Source organism: Lampetra fluviatilis, chromosome 30, assembly GCF_964198595.1.
Source record: "Lampetra fluviatilis chromosome 30, kcLamFluv1.1, whole genome shotgun sequence".
NCBI lineage: Eukaryota > Metazoa > Chordata > Hyperoartia > Petromyzontiformes > Petromyzontidae > Lampetra > Lampetra fluviatilis.
Genome location: NC_136304.1, coordinates 8,969,550 through 8,984,790, shown reverse-complemented (window position 1 = coordinate 8,984,790; position 15,241 = coordinate 8,969,550). Strand labels below are relative to the sequence as shown.

The following is a 15,241-nucleotide window of genomic DNA, read 5'->3' as shown; positions in this document are numbered from 1 at the left end:
TGGATCACGGGAAGTGGGTTAAAAAACGACCGAAAGATTTGCACGGTCGTAAGCGCGCAAGCAAGCAAGCAAGCGAACTTAATAGAAAAGATTTAAAAACCGGAGGCCCCCGAGAAAATCCACGCAGCCACGGGGAGAGAGACACGCAAAGTCCAAATATACAGCAGGTGTCAGGGTCGGGATCAAACCCACGACCGATTGTATACTACGGGAGGTAGTTAACATCTCGCCAACCTGGCGCCCGTACACCCTCCCCCGCACACACGAGTAAACAAACAAAATCACTCGATTCTTCAAAGGAGCTGTCAATAAGCGATCAAGGTGACCTGGAGTGAAGAAAATGCTGGGGTGAGTCAAACTCCGACTGGGATTTTAAATCGTCACTGAGTGTCACGCCCTTTGAGCGCCGCTCCGCCTCGGTGGATGTAATGACTGTCACCATTGTATTTGCAAATCTTAGAATATGAAATTTCAACCAGTGGCCATGGGGCCACCACCCACTGCAGATGAGCAACAGCCCCCAAGGCTCGTGACAATCTACGAACAATGTTTGTACGCAAGCCGCAAGTGCCATTAATTGTCCTTGTAAGTGGGTGGACAAACGATTAAGGTTTTTACACTTGTTAAAAACGAAACGAAACTACTTTTTATTTCACCAGGTAAGGCCTACTCAGCCATACAGACTTTTTTTCAGATGCGACCTGGCCAACATCTGATAACCTAAGGAAGTGGCTTATCATGTGGAAATTAATAGCAGCCAAATACACTACTCTAAACGCACGTTGATTCTTATTGTGGTGGGGAAAGCTGGAGGACCCTGATACAAAAATCCACGCGACCAGGGGGAGAACATGCAAACTCCGAATATACAGGCGTCAGGGTTGGGATTTAACCCACAACCTCTTGTATACCGGGCGAGGGAGTTTACTTACCACCGCGACACCCGCAAAACGTTCTATGAGCGAGCAGGCATGGCTAGCACCACTCCTGGCTGCCTTCCTCTCACCAGTGCTGATGTTAACATGGCTCGCTTCGTGCCCATTTAAGGCTAAGTCGATCTAAGTTGGCCCCAGACCGGTTCGTAGGCCATATGTTTTATTTTTAGTGACTTTACCGAAAGAACCAAGAAGATGAATCCCTGCAGTCACGAAAGCTTTAAATCGAAATTTGCATGTTGATTCTAAATGTGGAGGGATAAACCGGAGGACCTGGGGGAAAAAAACCGTGCAAACTTCAACTATACAGGCATCAGGGTCAGGATAAAACCCACGACCTCCTGAAGAGCAGGCGATTTAGTTAACATCTCACAAACGCAACGCACCATTTTTTGCAAGGTCTTTTGCGAGGTGCAAGTAAAACTCAAAAAGCCGAAGCACCTCCATATTGAAACAAGCGAGAGATAACATTTACGTCTGTTTTGTGCACTGTATGTCGAACTTCTTTCGCACCGTACGCAGCCAACCGCGATAATCGGAGGTGCAGGGTAAAGACAAAAAACGAAATACAAAAATATATCAATGTGTCGTTAAAACCCGCCACCACCCGACACAGCCAACTAGTAAGGGTTGTCACATAAACAGAACGTGCCATCTTCTTGGTTCTTTCGGTAAAGTCACGTAAAAGGGAAATAATAAAATAATAATAAAACAATTCTCACGACGTTTCGGCCACAACGCAAGCAGCCGTCCTCAGGTGAAAAACAGGTTTGTCGGAAAGACAGCGTCTGAACGTGCCAATTCGTCACTAGTACAGCACACCGGTGCTGTACTAGTGACGAATTGTGTTGGGTGGTGGCGGGTTTTAACGACACATTTATATATTTACGCGATCTAACCCAAACACCTCTATTAAAGATGATATTGGTCGCGAAAGCCGACGTGTTAAACTAAATACAAAAAGCAGTTCAAAAAATGAATTTGTCAATCTTGATGATTTAAAAGTGCATAGCTCCAATGGCTTCCTAATATCGGAAAGAGGAGCGTTCCAGACAGCCACAAAAGATAATTTGAAAGCGCGTGATGCAGCGACCCGTCTTTGTTTGATGGCTAGCAAATAGCCGCTGTGAGGATGACCAAAGTTCGTGTGATGGTTTATGCCAGCGGTGAACATTCCATATTCCAATGGTGGGGGGCCATTCTCTCCAAAGTTTGACCACTGTTTACTTACCACCAAGAGGTATTTAACGATTGAACCCCTCACGAGTTCTGATGAAGACAGGTTGGGGTGTTGATCCTAAACGAGGCTCAAAACATGTGACAATCCAAATGTGAGTCGATCGCTCTAACCGCAGCGCTACACTCATAGGTCATGAAACATAAACAGGACTCTGTTAAATTATATTATTCCACCTGGACCAACGGCATAAAAGATCCAAAACGATCCTTTTTTCACCGAGTTGAAGGGACGCGATTAAACGTGTACTCACAATTTACTTAGAATTTTCCATTTTTAGTTGGAATCATTACACATAAGCGAGTCAAATAAGGTTAGTTTAGAGGAAAAGCTGTTACGCATCGGCCTGCACAGCCTGCCTTGTTTGTTGGCACAGTAGTTGTAGATGGGGGAAATTCCCATCAGCATAGGCACCGGCAAGAGAGTGATGATGCAGGAAGGACTTTGCGCCTTGTCGCAACGTCAGGTTCGTTGGCAACCGCCGTCGCTAACGATGATTCGACGACATGCGACGATAAACTCGGCACTTTCCTACCCTCACCCTCCGCCTGCCCCGAGCACACAGAATGAAGGAGTTAGTTTCCCTGGTTGACCGTAACTGTTCGAGGGATTTTGCGAACCACCCTTCGGGGCGGTGACACGGCGCAGTAGTAGTAGCGCATTCGCCGCTTGTTACAGTGGTTCGTGGTTTGAATCCAGCGGCTGCCCTGGTTAATATGTTTAAATATCCCGTGACGTCGTTTGCAAGATGTCGCGCCGTTGTGTGCTGACGTCAGGGAACTAATAAGCCAAATTCGAAAATAAACCACAAATTACTCAAGCGGGATCATACAACTCGGGAATGGTGAAGCGTCTCCAGGCTGACTTAGAGGAGAGGAGGGTTTATTTCACCAAGTAAGGCCCACTGTGCTCTATAGCTCTTTTTTCAGGAGTGACCTGGCTATCACAAGCGATAGCTCAACGAAGTGGTTCATCACGTGGAAATTTATAGCAGCCAAATACTCTCAACGCATGTTCGTAAATGTGGAGCAAAACAACGGAGGACCTCGAGACAAATCCACGCGACTATGGGGAGAAAGACACGCAAACTCCAGCAGGCGTCAAGTGTCAGGATCGAACCCACGACCTCCTGTATACCAGGCGAGGTAGTTAACATCTCCTAGCTACCGTGGTGCCTCTAAAGGTCACAAGGGAGCAAGGTGGAAGGGGATACATGACAGAGGACAAGGACACAATGAAAATATTTACAATAACAAGCAAAGCCACAGATGGCTAAAACACGCAACAAATGGCACAGCAGAGAGCACATGCGGTGTATCTGGCAGTCATCTCATTGAACCTATATCACCTGGGTCTATCCCATGATCGGCCAGCGTGGCTTCAACATTTCACGTGGCCTTTAAGTGCACCTAGTCTGGCACAAGCACCGTGGTGATGTCGCTGCCACTTAATGACGAACGGTGGCCGTTGTTGTAATTGGATCCATATGCGTATTAATGCGTGCGTGCATGTATATACAAGCACATTGCAAGATATCTATAACAAAAAGAAGAGAGTTTATAATTAACTGGAATTGTGCTTTGGGGTTCATTGAGATTATATTCAAGATTCACGGAGAAAATCCACATTTTTACGGCTGGAATCAAGTCTCTCCATGGGCCAACCACTACTGGGGGCAGATGTATTGAGCTTATATTTATGACACAACTAGCAACTCACAGTCGGGAGGATCATAAATTTAAATGCAAGTCAGAGGTCAATTTAGCCCAATCATACCTCTGCAGCTTGACCTATGAAGAAATGTGGAAATTCCACCGCTTGCTCAAGGCCATAAACGCACAAGCAGTACCGCCCCCCGCTGCTGCTGCTGCTGCTACGATGGGGAAGACGAACACCACCCCGTCTTGGGAGGAACCACACCATGTGCACAATTTGAAAGAAAAAAAAACAACCCCAAGGAACACACTCATAATGACTCGTGAGTCATTAAGCATATTGCTTCATTTACAGGCAGCGGGCAACTCTTATGCAAATGAGGCAGAATTTTGTTGTGGCCATTCATCCAAGAAACACAGACCGAGGCTCTGGACCAAAATTTGCATTTCACGAATCGGCAGGCGGCCTCTCAGCAACCCCCCCCTCGCCCAGATGAGAAGTGGATCCAGTATTTTTGGATCACATGCAAAAAAAAAATTGTGAAAATCCACCACCTGCCAGGAGGTGGCACAGTAAGGTACGTGGGTTCGTGAACCCACGTCCCTTGCCCCACATGCAAATAATAATTTGTTTTAGAGTCCCAAAGGGCAAAAGCTGTCAATCCACTGCTGGATGATAGCCTGTCCTCACACAGTTTTGGTCTGGGGGTTGGTTCACAATACTTCACTACTCGGATCAGCACAGGCTGGAGGGTGTAGGCAAGACCGATTTGGATGTGACTCACCACTGATGTTAGTCGTGAGTATACAGTAATCCCTCGCCACTTCGCGGTTCAAGTTTCGCGGCCTCAGTGCATCGCGGATTTTTCGAACTGATTTAAAGGCCTCATTATACCTGTGCAGTAACACCATCATCATCATCATCATTCATCATCACATTCATCGAACTGCACAGGTCTGTCATCGTCGTCATTGTCATCGTCATTGTCATCGTCGTCGTCGTCATTACTGGAGTCAAGTCTCAAGATACTACTGTCATTGGTGAGTGTAGAACACTATAATACGTATCGTATGAGAGAGAAAGTGAATGTATAATATTAAGGTTTTATAATTAAATAGATTTAAGTAAAATATATATATAAAGTATAAATATACATATTTTAAACATTCTGGTACCCACACACACATATACGGAAATTCATAGGGGGCCAATCCTACTTCGCGGATTTTCACCTATCGCGAGGGGTTCCGGTCCCCATTAACCGCGATAAACGAGGGATCACTGTAATTGGATTTGGGCCGCCTGGTTCATCGCACGGTTCACTAGGCACTGCATCGCCACTCCAAAACGCACAGAAAGCACACTCCTTACAAAGGAACTGGGCAAACATTCCAATGCAAGACTTCCAAAAGATGCTTCTGAGAGTCGGCAAGTCTTTCCCAAGGGGAAATACACCGGCACGTATTTTCCATTATGGTTACACGTGCAATATATTCCAAACGCTACCCAAGCTCTTTTCGTGGCAAGTTGGAACGCGCTGAACCCAGCCGAAGCTGCTTCTGTACCCAAGCCCAAACGTCTCAGCGGCTTTTGACGAGGTTCCTGTTAAGCAAGTCGCAGATTACAGATTGACGTCGATCGTTTACACGTACGCATCATTTGTTTCTCGTGGGTTTTTTCCTACGGTACTTTGAACTTTTTTTTTAATGCTCGATGCTGTTGGGTGGACTGAGAATGAAATAAAACAAACGAGACGGTACAAGTAAAAAAGGCAGCACAGACAAGGCAGGATAATTGAGACAGGGAGTGTACAGACAATATGAAATTGGAGAAACGATAGATAAATACAATGCACCTATTTTTTTTACTCAAATATATATTACCAGGCAAGGCCCACTGAGCTATACTGTGTAGCTTTGTTAGCAGCGACCTGGCCGCAAATGATAGCTCAACGAAGTGGCTTACCATGTGGAAATTTATATCAGCCAAATACTCTAAACGCACGTTGATTCTAAACGTGGAGGGAAAAACAGGAGGACTCGGAGAAAAAATCCACACGACCACAGGGAGACATGCAAACTCCAAATACAGGCATCGGGATCGAAACCACGACCTCCTGTATACCGGACGAGGTCGTTAACATCTCACCACTGCGGTGCCTAAACAAGACGGTAGGGCAAAGCAGACGGTACAAATATAAGACTGCCAACAGTAGAGCTGAGACAAACAGTACAGACGAGATACACAATGATGACAAAACGAAATGAGACGGACAATAGCATATGAAAGACAGTGTAAATGGGATAATACATTGAAATCAACTGTTTAAAGCCCTTTGTCACTCCACTGCTGGATGAATTTCCTCCCCACATCGTATCAGTCATAAGGGTTGTGTGAACATATTTCACCACTCTGGTCAGTGTGTGTGCGTGTTGGTGAATGGGGGGGCACAGGACCGTACAACTCTTTAGCTGTAACCATGACCCAAATCACCAAAATTCACCTGATCACAGTGGGCAGGAATCATTTACACGTAGGGATGAGGGACAGCCAATGAATCAACTCTAAAACACTCCGACAAAAAAATATCGTGGTCGATCACTCAGGCCCACTTTATAAAAATTGTGACCAACCTCCTCAAATCCTTCCTACTGAAGGTGGTCAACCGCCTACTAAATCACATTCAGCTGACGATTCCGATGATATTACCAAGCCCCCTTACCCATCACCTCCCGTCCAGCGGCACACACGTGGGAACAGAGGCGAGACCTTCCCCCCCCCACGCCCCAAACTCGTTGTGTTATCCGATGAGTCGATTTATCGATCCGATAAATCTGTGGAGAAATCGATTACTCGACAAATAAGAGAGCCTGGCTCTCACCACGCACGCCTACGTGACCCGTTTGAAGGCTGGATTATCTGACCAAAATTAACTTGGCGTTCAAAGTCCGGGCAAACTCAAGCTGCCGCCCCCTCGCCCCCCCCTGCCAATGCCACAATTGAGGAATTTCTCAATCGTGGCGGTGGCGAGGCGTTGCTCCTTAACAAAATGCGGGGTAATGGTGCAACACCTACGGCACACGTTAACTGACGCGGCCACACTGAAATTTACCAAACGGGGACTTCATTCAAGCGTCGGATTCTAAAGCAGGTTCGGTGGGAGACTCGAAACACACACAACCCATAAACTACAAACATTGACAAACATTTCGATTTAAAGCTTTCGTGACTGCAGGGATTCATCTTCTTGGTTCTTTCGGTAAAGTCACGTAGAAGGGAAGTAATAAAATAATTAAAAAAATAAAACATAATAAAACAATTCTCACGACGTTTCGGCCACAACGCAAGCAGCCATCCTCAGGCGAAGAATGAAACACCCCAAGCTTGGAGCGTATATTTAAGCTGGGTTAGAGGGGGGGGAGGTGGGAAGAAGAGCGCCTAAACAAAATAATTTGCATATCAAGAGGAATTCAGCATATGGAAAATGCGTAGGAGGTGGGCGGGGGGGGTTCCAAATCAATACTATGCCCCCCTTTGATGCTGCTAATCCTGCATAATGCACGGGCATAGTATTGATTTGGAACCCCCCCCGCCCACCTCCTACGCATTTTCCATATGCTGAATTCCTCTTGATATGCAAATTATTTTGTTTAGGCGCTCTTCTTCCCACCTCCCCCCCCTCTAACCCAGCTTAAATATACGCTCCAAGCTTGGGGTGTTTCATTCTTCGCCTGAGGATGGCTGCTTGCGTTGTGGCCGAAACGTCGTGAGAATTGTTTTATTATGTTTTATTTTTTTAATTATTTTATTACTTCCCTTCTACGTGACTTTACCGAAAGAACCAAGAAGATTGACAAACATATCACTGCCGGCTGGAGCCAGAAATGAAAATGGTATTGGCTTGCGTCCGAGATCCCGGCACGTTGGGAGTGGAGAGCTGGTTGCTCACTCAGGGTTTCGTAAAACTCCATGAACCCGCTGGGCTCCGTGAGGTAGCCGAGAAACGGCAGCATAGCGAACGAGTAGGTTCAGAGACACAGGATTCGCTGGACCTGCTGAGTGTTATGCCCTCACACCGATGGTGGTTTTAAACAGGGAGATGGTCACACATGTAGGTGCACTTGTACTCCTTTCGCACCGTACGTAGCCAACCTTGCTTTGTGGAGTTGTGGGGGAGGACAACAAACTAAACATCAATTTAATTCCAAGAAACTCTAAAACACTTTTTTTTCATTACACATCTCAATGCAGGACCCTTCCGTACACGTCTGGGGATTTGCGGAGGCTTTTCTTAACAATCACAAGTACTGTATTACAATTGTTAGAAAATGTCTCCCCGCTAAACTGAGCTAGGGGCCGTACTCATCTCTCCTGCCAGTCCTCCTGAGTCATTGTGAACATTCAACATTCTAACATGGAACCAAACTAGTTTTATTTTACCAGGCAAGGCCCACTGAGCTATGTAGCTCTTGTTCACAAGTGACCTGGCTATCACAAATATTAGCTCAACTAAGTGGCTTATCACACGAAAATTTACAGCAGCCAAATACTCTAAATGCATGTCGATTCTTAATGTGCAGGCAAAAAACAGAGGACCCGGAGAAATATACACGCGACCACGGGGAGTGAGACGCAGACTCCAAATATACAGGCGTCAGGGTCGGGACCGAACCCACAAACTTCTGTATAGCAGGAAGGTGAGGTAGTTAACAATTTGCCATCGTGAACGTCATTCCCTTTTGCAGTGGCCATAACACATCTCACAACAGAAGACTATCGCTAGGGACCCCAGGGAGTTGATGAGACTAGTGAGTCAACCTCCAAGTGAGATATCACCTCACAAACCTCCTCCGTGTGCGAGTCAAGTTCTCGAACCACAGAGCTGCCCGGTTGTTCCGAGTAGTGACTTACGTCTCGGCCAGTAGAACCCTGACTGTTTGGGAGTGTGGTGTGTAAGAATCTGCTGGCGTAAGAAGAAAACTCAAAATTACCCACTTAGATATTTCGTTCAGGCGAAGCGTAGCCAACATCCTCGAAAATAAATCCACTTTGTACGCAATGCGAATCCAGTACTCAGCAATCGACACCCGACGGCGACTCTTCACATTTTAAGAAGTATATTTATCTTTTACTATAATTGTATCCACATTGTGGCGTCGTCAGCGTCACGTGATGAAGCATCCATTTGCACCTCTCGCCCGAGCAGTGCAATTGTTTGCGTTAGATAGCAGCCCACAAAAGTAGATATTAGAGCCACCTCTGAGATCCCTTCACACGACCTCTGGTCCGTATAGTAGAGGGCAGTCCTTTCTTACCTACCCTGCCAGAGGAAGTAATGTTAGTCACATGACAGTTAAGCACAGTCATTGGTGACTAGGCTGAAACCAACTTGTGCTAAAACATGGCTTGAAATAATAACAAAAAAACTTTCAAGGCATTCTTTTCACCGAGCTTGCTCACTCATGACAGATTTGAATAGAGGCAAATGTGACCTATCCGAAAATACTGGGTGTCATTTAGAGATAACAGATGCCCCCCTTTATCTGAACAATCAAAGGCACGCTATGTAACACTGATAAATTAATCTGTACACAAGCTGCCATATTGACATGCTAAGGTTGTACAGGATAGGTAGTTAACCAAACATATAAAAGAGTTTGTTTAACATGTTTTACAGAACTTTTCATTACGTAATATACAAACACGAGCAGGTGCATGGCACAGAGTTAATCTTAGTGTTATTACCATTCACCTCCTTTACAGGGGTATGACTAATCTTCAACATTCATGCTCACAATGTGGTGCAAGAGTAAAGTATTCAACCCTGTGGTAAATGTAGTGGTTAATAATGGATACAGGGGTCATTGCGAGCCCATTACATAATGTGGGTCGGTGAAGACATGCCAACTCGTCACTAGTACAGCACACCGGTGTGTTGGAGAGCCAAGCCACAACATTTACAATCTGAGTACGACGTTTCACCAGTTATTACAACTAGCTTCATCGGGCGACAGAAACATTTATATATTTACACGACCTAACCCAAAAAAAAACCTGTATTTTGGATATTGGTCACGAAAGCCTACGTGCTAAACCGGTGAAGACAGTTGGCATCGACAAGGTTTTTCTGCCCCAACTGCCCTCTGCTGTCCATCATGTAGCCTCGCTGCCTATAACACTTGTTATTCACGGCAATTGCCCATCCATGTGACAATCAAGTTCGACATTGCTCGCTGTGCGTGAGAATAGGCGAGATCGGGCATATATTTAAACACCAGTGGGTCACAGGAAACACCCATATAGCTATGCCATTCGGGAAACCCACTCGCAGAAATCAAGAAAATTGTCACCACTCGGGGTTACGAAGATGGTGCAAGATTTGATTCTTTACGTAACGCTGTGGGAAAAGGAGTGGCCAAGAGTGACTTGCTGGGTCCACATTAAATCATGGCACACAACATAAACGAATAAAAAAGCGTTGACTGACATACGTGATGGTCATGTATCTGAACGTAAGAAAATGTATAAGTTTGCAAACCGGTCCATCGTTACAACTCTGTTTAAGAGTGTAAAGTGTGTATACCTCTCAACACGTAGCACACACTCGTGCACTGTGAAAACACAATGGTTTCATTTGTGAGTAGCCGATGAAGTTGCCTCTCCAGTATGTTGCAGTAATGAGGTAGCTGGGAGGATCACGAAGCTCAGAATGGCTTTGTCAGAGATCTTGAGCAGGCACGGCTGAGAACCAGGGGTCAAATCTGCGTTTCAGCCAACCTCAATTGATGTTTTACCGGATTCTCAAGTAATGGTCTTCAAAGCGTGTACACCTTTGTGATTTTCACTTCACTTTGCCTATCCCAGCTCAAGTGGCTTTAATTGTGCAAGTGAATGACACGTAGAAGAGCCGCTCTTCGTAGGGAAACAGAGGCCCCATTGGAACCATTCATGACTGGGCTGAGCCCATCAACTCGCTACACTTGAGAACCCAGCATTACCTGTGAGTCCAGAGTAGAAACAGGATCTCAGCCATTACGAGTCCAATGATTATAAAGTATAAACTAAACAATTATTTTTACCGGGTAAGGCCCAGAGCTACATAGCTCTTATTGAGTAGCGACTTCACCACAAATGATAGCCCAACGAAGTGGCTTATCACATGGAGTTTTATAGCAGCCAAATACTCTAAATGCGTGATGTTGCTTCTTAACGTGGAGGGGAAAAAACGGAGGACCCCAGAGAAAAATGCACGCGACCACGGCGAGAGAGACATGCAAACTCCAAGTATACAGCAGGCATCTTGGGTCGAAATCGAACCCACGATCTCCTGCACACCATGCGAGGGAGTTAACATCTCCTAGCCACCCGGCGCCTATTCAGAATCTTTATTTATACTGGAGGAATCCCGTGAACTATGAAGCTCTTTTTCAAAGATGTCCAGAATGGACAGGTCAGCAAATGACAACAGCAAACAATACAAACAACACAAAAGAGTCTAAAATAGAGAAAATGGAAAGCAAGTCACCCATCCACTCCCTTTGACTTCAATGTGTCAAACTTTGGTGCCCAATCCCGCATGGGATTCCTAGCGTGCAAGTAAAGGAACCAATATACAGTACAGTACTTTCATTTTGACTCGGGGTTTTGTTAAAATCCGTCACCAAAGAATTTCCATACAAACGCGGGCGTCACTGACTTCCCGTTTACACATTTGGGAAATGTAACAGCCATATAGCATCGGTACAAGGCGTTATTTCTCCGCCAATTACGTCAGCGGATCGTTAAATGGCTCACCCAGTTCCAAATAAGAGAAGTTGTATTCGGGGACAGGAGATTGTAATCGATCATCCGGTGAACATTCCCAGATGTTTAAATTGTTCCTCTGCCACAACTGGAGCCAACACATGTTATTAGAGCACAACATGTTAACTAATTCGCTTGGTATACAGGGGGCCGTAGGTTAGATCGAGACCCTCACGCCTGCTGTATATTTGGCGTTTGCGTGTTCTCCCTCGCCGTGGTTGAGTGGATTCTTTCTCCGGGTACACCAATTTTTCCCCTCCACCTTTACCATAAACACGCATCGAGAGCATTTGGCTTCTTTTAATTTCCACATGATAAGCCACTTCGTGGCGCTATCACTTGTGGCCAGGTCGCTTCTGAAAAATAACGTTATAGCTCAGTGAGCCATACCTGCTAAAATAATAGTTTTTGTTTTAATGATATAAACCTTATGGGCGGTACCCCGGGGCCCCGAATAAACGGAAGTCAAAATCGTAATTTATTTTTGGCGACTCCGTCCCACCGCGCACAAACGCCGCGACCCACCTGGGGCAGATTATTCTGTTGTCATGTCCAAGCGCAGCAGCGAGGACGAATGCGCAGAATAAACAACACTTTGATTAGCGCATCGTGGAGAGCTCGTCGAGAGGAATAGATTGCCGTGTCGTTCGCCTTCAACAGACATAAAATGACGTAGCAACGCAGTTTATGCGAGAGCCGGGGGTCCCGCCATAAGGCTCATATGTAAACAAAAATTAAATTAGAGCTTAACCACATATAGCTCTGGGATGTTCCTTCGCTCATCAGCAGCAGGTACAGAACGTCCCAGAATAAATAAGTCACAAGCGTCGGTAACCGAATTAAATGATCGAGTCCGACGACAAATTGCCACAATAGCAAAGGGCACTGCGCGTGACCGGCGAGCAACCCCACAGGGGATGTGACGCCGCTCTGTTCACCGCGCCCACCGCACCCTGCACATGAACACTGTTACACACTGCACCACTCGCACCCTGCACATGAACACTGTTACACACTGCACCACTCGCACCCTGCACATGAACACTGTTACACACTGCACCCTGCAGGTGAACACTGTTACACACTGCACATGAACACTGTTACACACTGAACCACTCGCACCCTGCACATGAACACTGTTACACACTGCACTTTACACATGAACAGTTACACACTGCACCCTGCACATGAACACTGTTACACACTGCACCCTGCAGGTGAACACTGTTACACACTGCATCCTGCAGGTGAACACTTACACACTGCACATGAACACTGTTACACACCACTCGCACCGCGCACACTGAACGCAGCCGTTCGCACATCGCGCAGCGAATGCGCGCCTCATCCATCGCGCACCGTCAGCTGTTCACGCAAAATGCACTGTACGCGCCACACTGGAAACCACTGTACACGCACTGTACACACTACGCCCGCCAGACGCTCGCCGACTGTACCCACACTTATCGACCGCACGCCACAGTAACAACACCCACTCGAGATGCGCCCCACAGGTCTACTACTCCATCGCACTGTACACACCGGGCACGCGCACTGTACAGACTGCACTCCGCGTACTGTAAACAGTGCGCGCACACTGTACACACCAGGCACAGTACACACTGCGCGCGCCCATTGTACCCGCGCCCGGTTTAACCGCGAACTGTACCCGCCGCACTGTATGCCGCACTGTACGCGTTGCACTGTACCCCGGCCCCTCACTGTACTCACCCGTTCGCTCCCCGAATTAACGCGGTTCCTCGACATCGAATGCGCGCGGTCGCCGGCTCCGCTCGCGAGCCGCGTAAAGCCACTTCGCGGTAATCGGAGAACGACGTCAATAGCGGCGATAACGACCGATAACGACGACAACCACCGCGGAGGAGCTCCGCTCTTCTCTTCCCAGTTTTGAACGTCACGCGAGGGGCCCACGTGACGCCAGACGCGCGACGTCATTGGCCCGCTGGGTCGTGACGCGGTCCCTGGGAATTCCCAACGGTTCGCGTGGGCGGGAAAACCCCAAACTCGACCCTCGCCCTCCCCCACGTGACCCTCGCTCATTGAACTCTTAACCACGCCCACTCCACGTGTAACACCCCCCCCCCATTGCCATGGTAGCCACGCCCATATTATAGCCACGCCCACTCATTGGAAACCCCGTCTACTATTGGTGTAACCCCCCGCCCACCCCTAGGTATCCCCTCCCACTCTCTCAACTATTACCATGGTAGCCACGCCCATTTTTGTAGCCCCGCCCACTCATTGGAAACCCCGTTCGCTATTGGTGTAACCCCCCCCGCCCACCCCAGGTAACCCCACCCGCTCACTTCGTGACCACGCCCATCGGGGGAATTGATCGTCTTTCGATGTCCTCGTCTCAGACGTTTGAAAGGTCACGACCCCACACCCCGCGTGGCAGCTGTTGTTGAGGGCACAATGCCACCGCACCTGGCATGCAAACGACCGTGTCAAGGCCCAATTAAGTAATTTGGGGTTTACTTTTTTTTTGACGTGGCAAGTTTGGACCCCTGCCTCCGACACACAATGTTCTACTCTTGCGAATTACATCACGGGGTTATCCCCCCCCACCACCAATATTCGCTGTGAAGCACACTGCGGTAGTAATGTTATGGTTAAACACCTGCGGTATTATTCAGGGTGGTCGCTGGAGTCGAACCGTGAATCTCTGCAGCGAGTGTCTCATAATAGACAACCAACCAGTGTACTAACAACCATGATATTGTACCAATCAGTAACCATGATAGAGTACCACTCATGGTGTCAACCAGTGTACTCACCATGATAGAGTACCAATCATGGTGTCAACCAGTGTACTCACCATGATGGAGTACCAATCATGGTGTCAACCAGTGTACTCACCATGATGGAGTACCAATCAGTAACCATGATAGAGTACCACTCATGGTGTCAACCAGTGTACTCACCATGATGGAGTACCAATCAGTAACCATGATAGAGTACCACTCATGGTGTCAACCAGTGTACTCACCATGATGGAGTACCAATCAGTAACCATGATAGAGTACCAATCATGGTGTCAACCAGTGTACTCACCATGATGGAGTACCAATCGTGGTGTCAACCAGTGTACTCACCATGATAGAGTACCAATCGTGGTGTCAACCAGTGTACTCACCATGATGGAGTACCAATCGTGGTGTCAACCAGTGTACTCACCATGATAGAGTACCAATCGTGGTGTCAACCAGTGTACTCACCATGATGGAGTACCAATCGTGGTGTCAACCAGTGTACTCACCATGATAGAGTACCAATCGTGGTGTCAACCAGTGTACTCACCATGATAGAGTACCAATCGTGGTGTCAACCAGTGTACTCACCATGATGGAGTACCAATCGTGGTGTCAACCAGTGTACTCACCATGATAGAGTACCAATCGTGGTGTCAACCAGTGTACTCACCATGATGGAGTACCAATCGTGGTGTCAACCAGTGTACTCACCATGATAGAGTACCAATCGTGGTGTCAACCAGTGTACTCACCATGATAGAGTACCAATCATGGTGTCAACCAGTGTACTCACCATGATGGAGTACCAATCGTGGTGTCAACCAGTGTACTCACCA

The 15,241-nt window shown here is 47.1% G+C and overlaps 1 protein-coding gene across 1 annotated transcript in view; it reads right to left on the bottom strand.

Annotated features, from left to right (window-relative positions):
* LOC144943241 (TNF receptor-associated factor 3-like) overlaps positions 1-13,555 on the bottom strand; it is a 48,245-nt gene extending 34,690 nt beyond the window's left edge. The window contains exon 1 of the mRNA XM_078870552.1: positions 13,363-13,555. The gene's annotated coding sequence lies outside the window, so the exon portion shown is untranslated. The remainder of the gene's footprint in view (positions 1-13,362) is intronic.
* Positions 13,556-15,241: the final 1,686 nt, after the last annotated feature.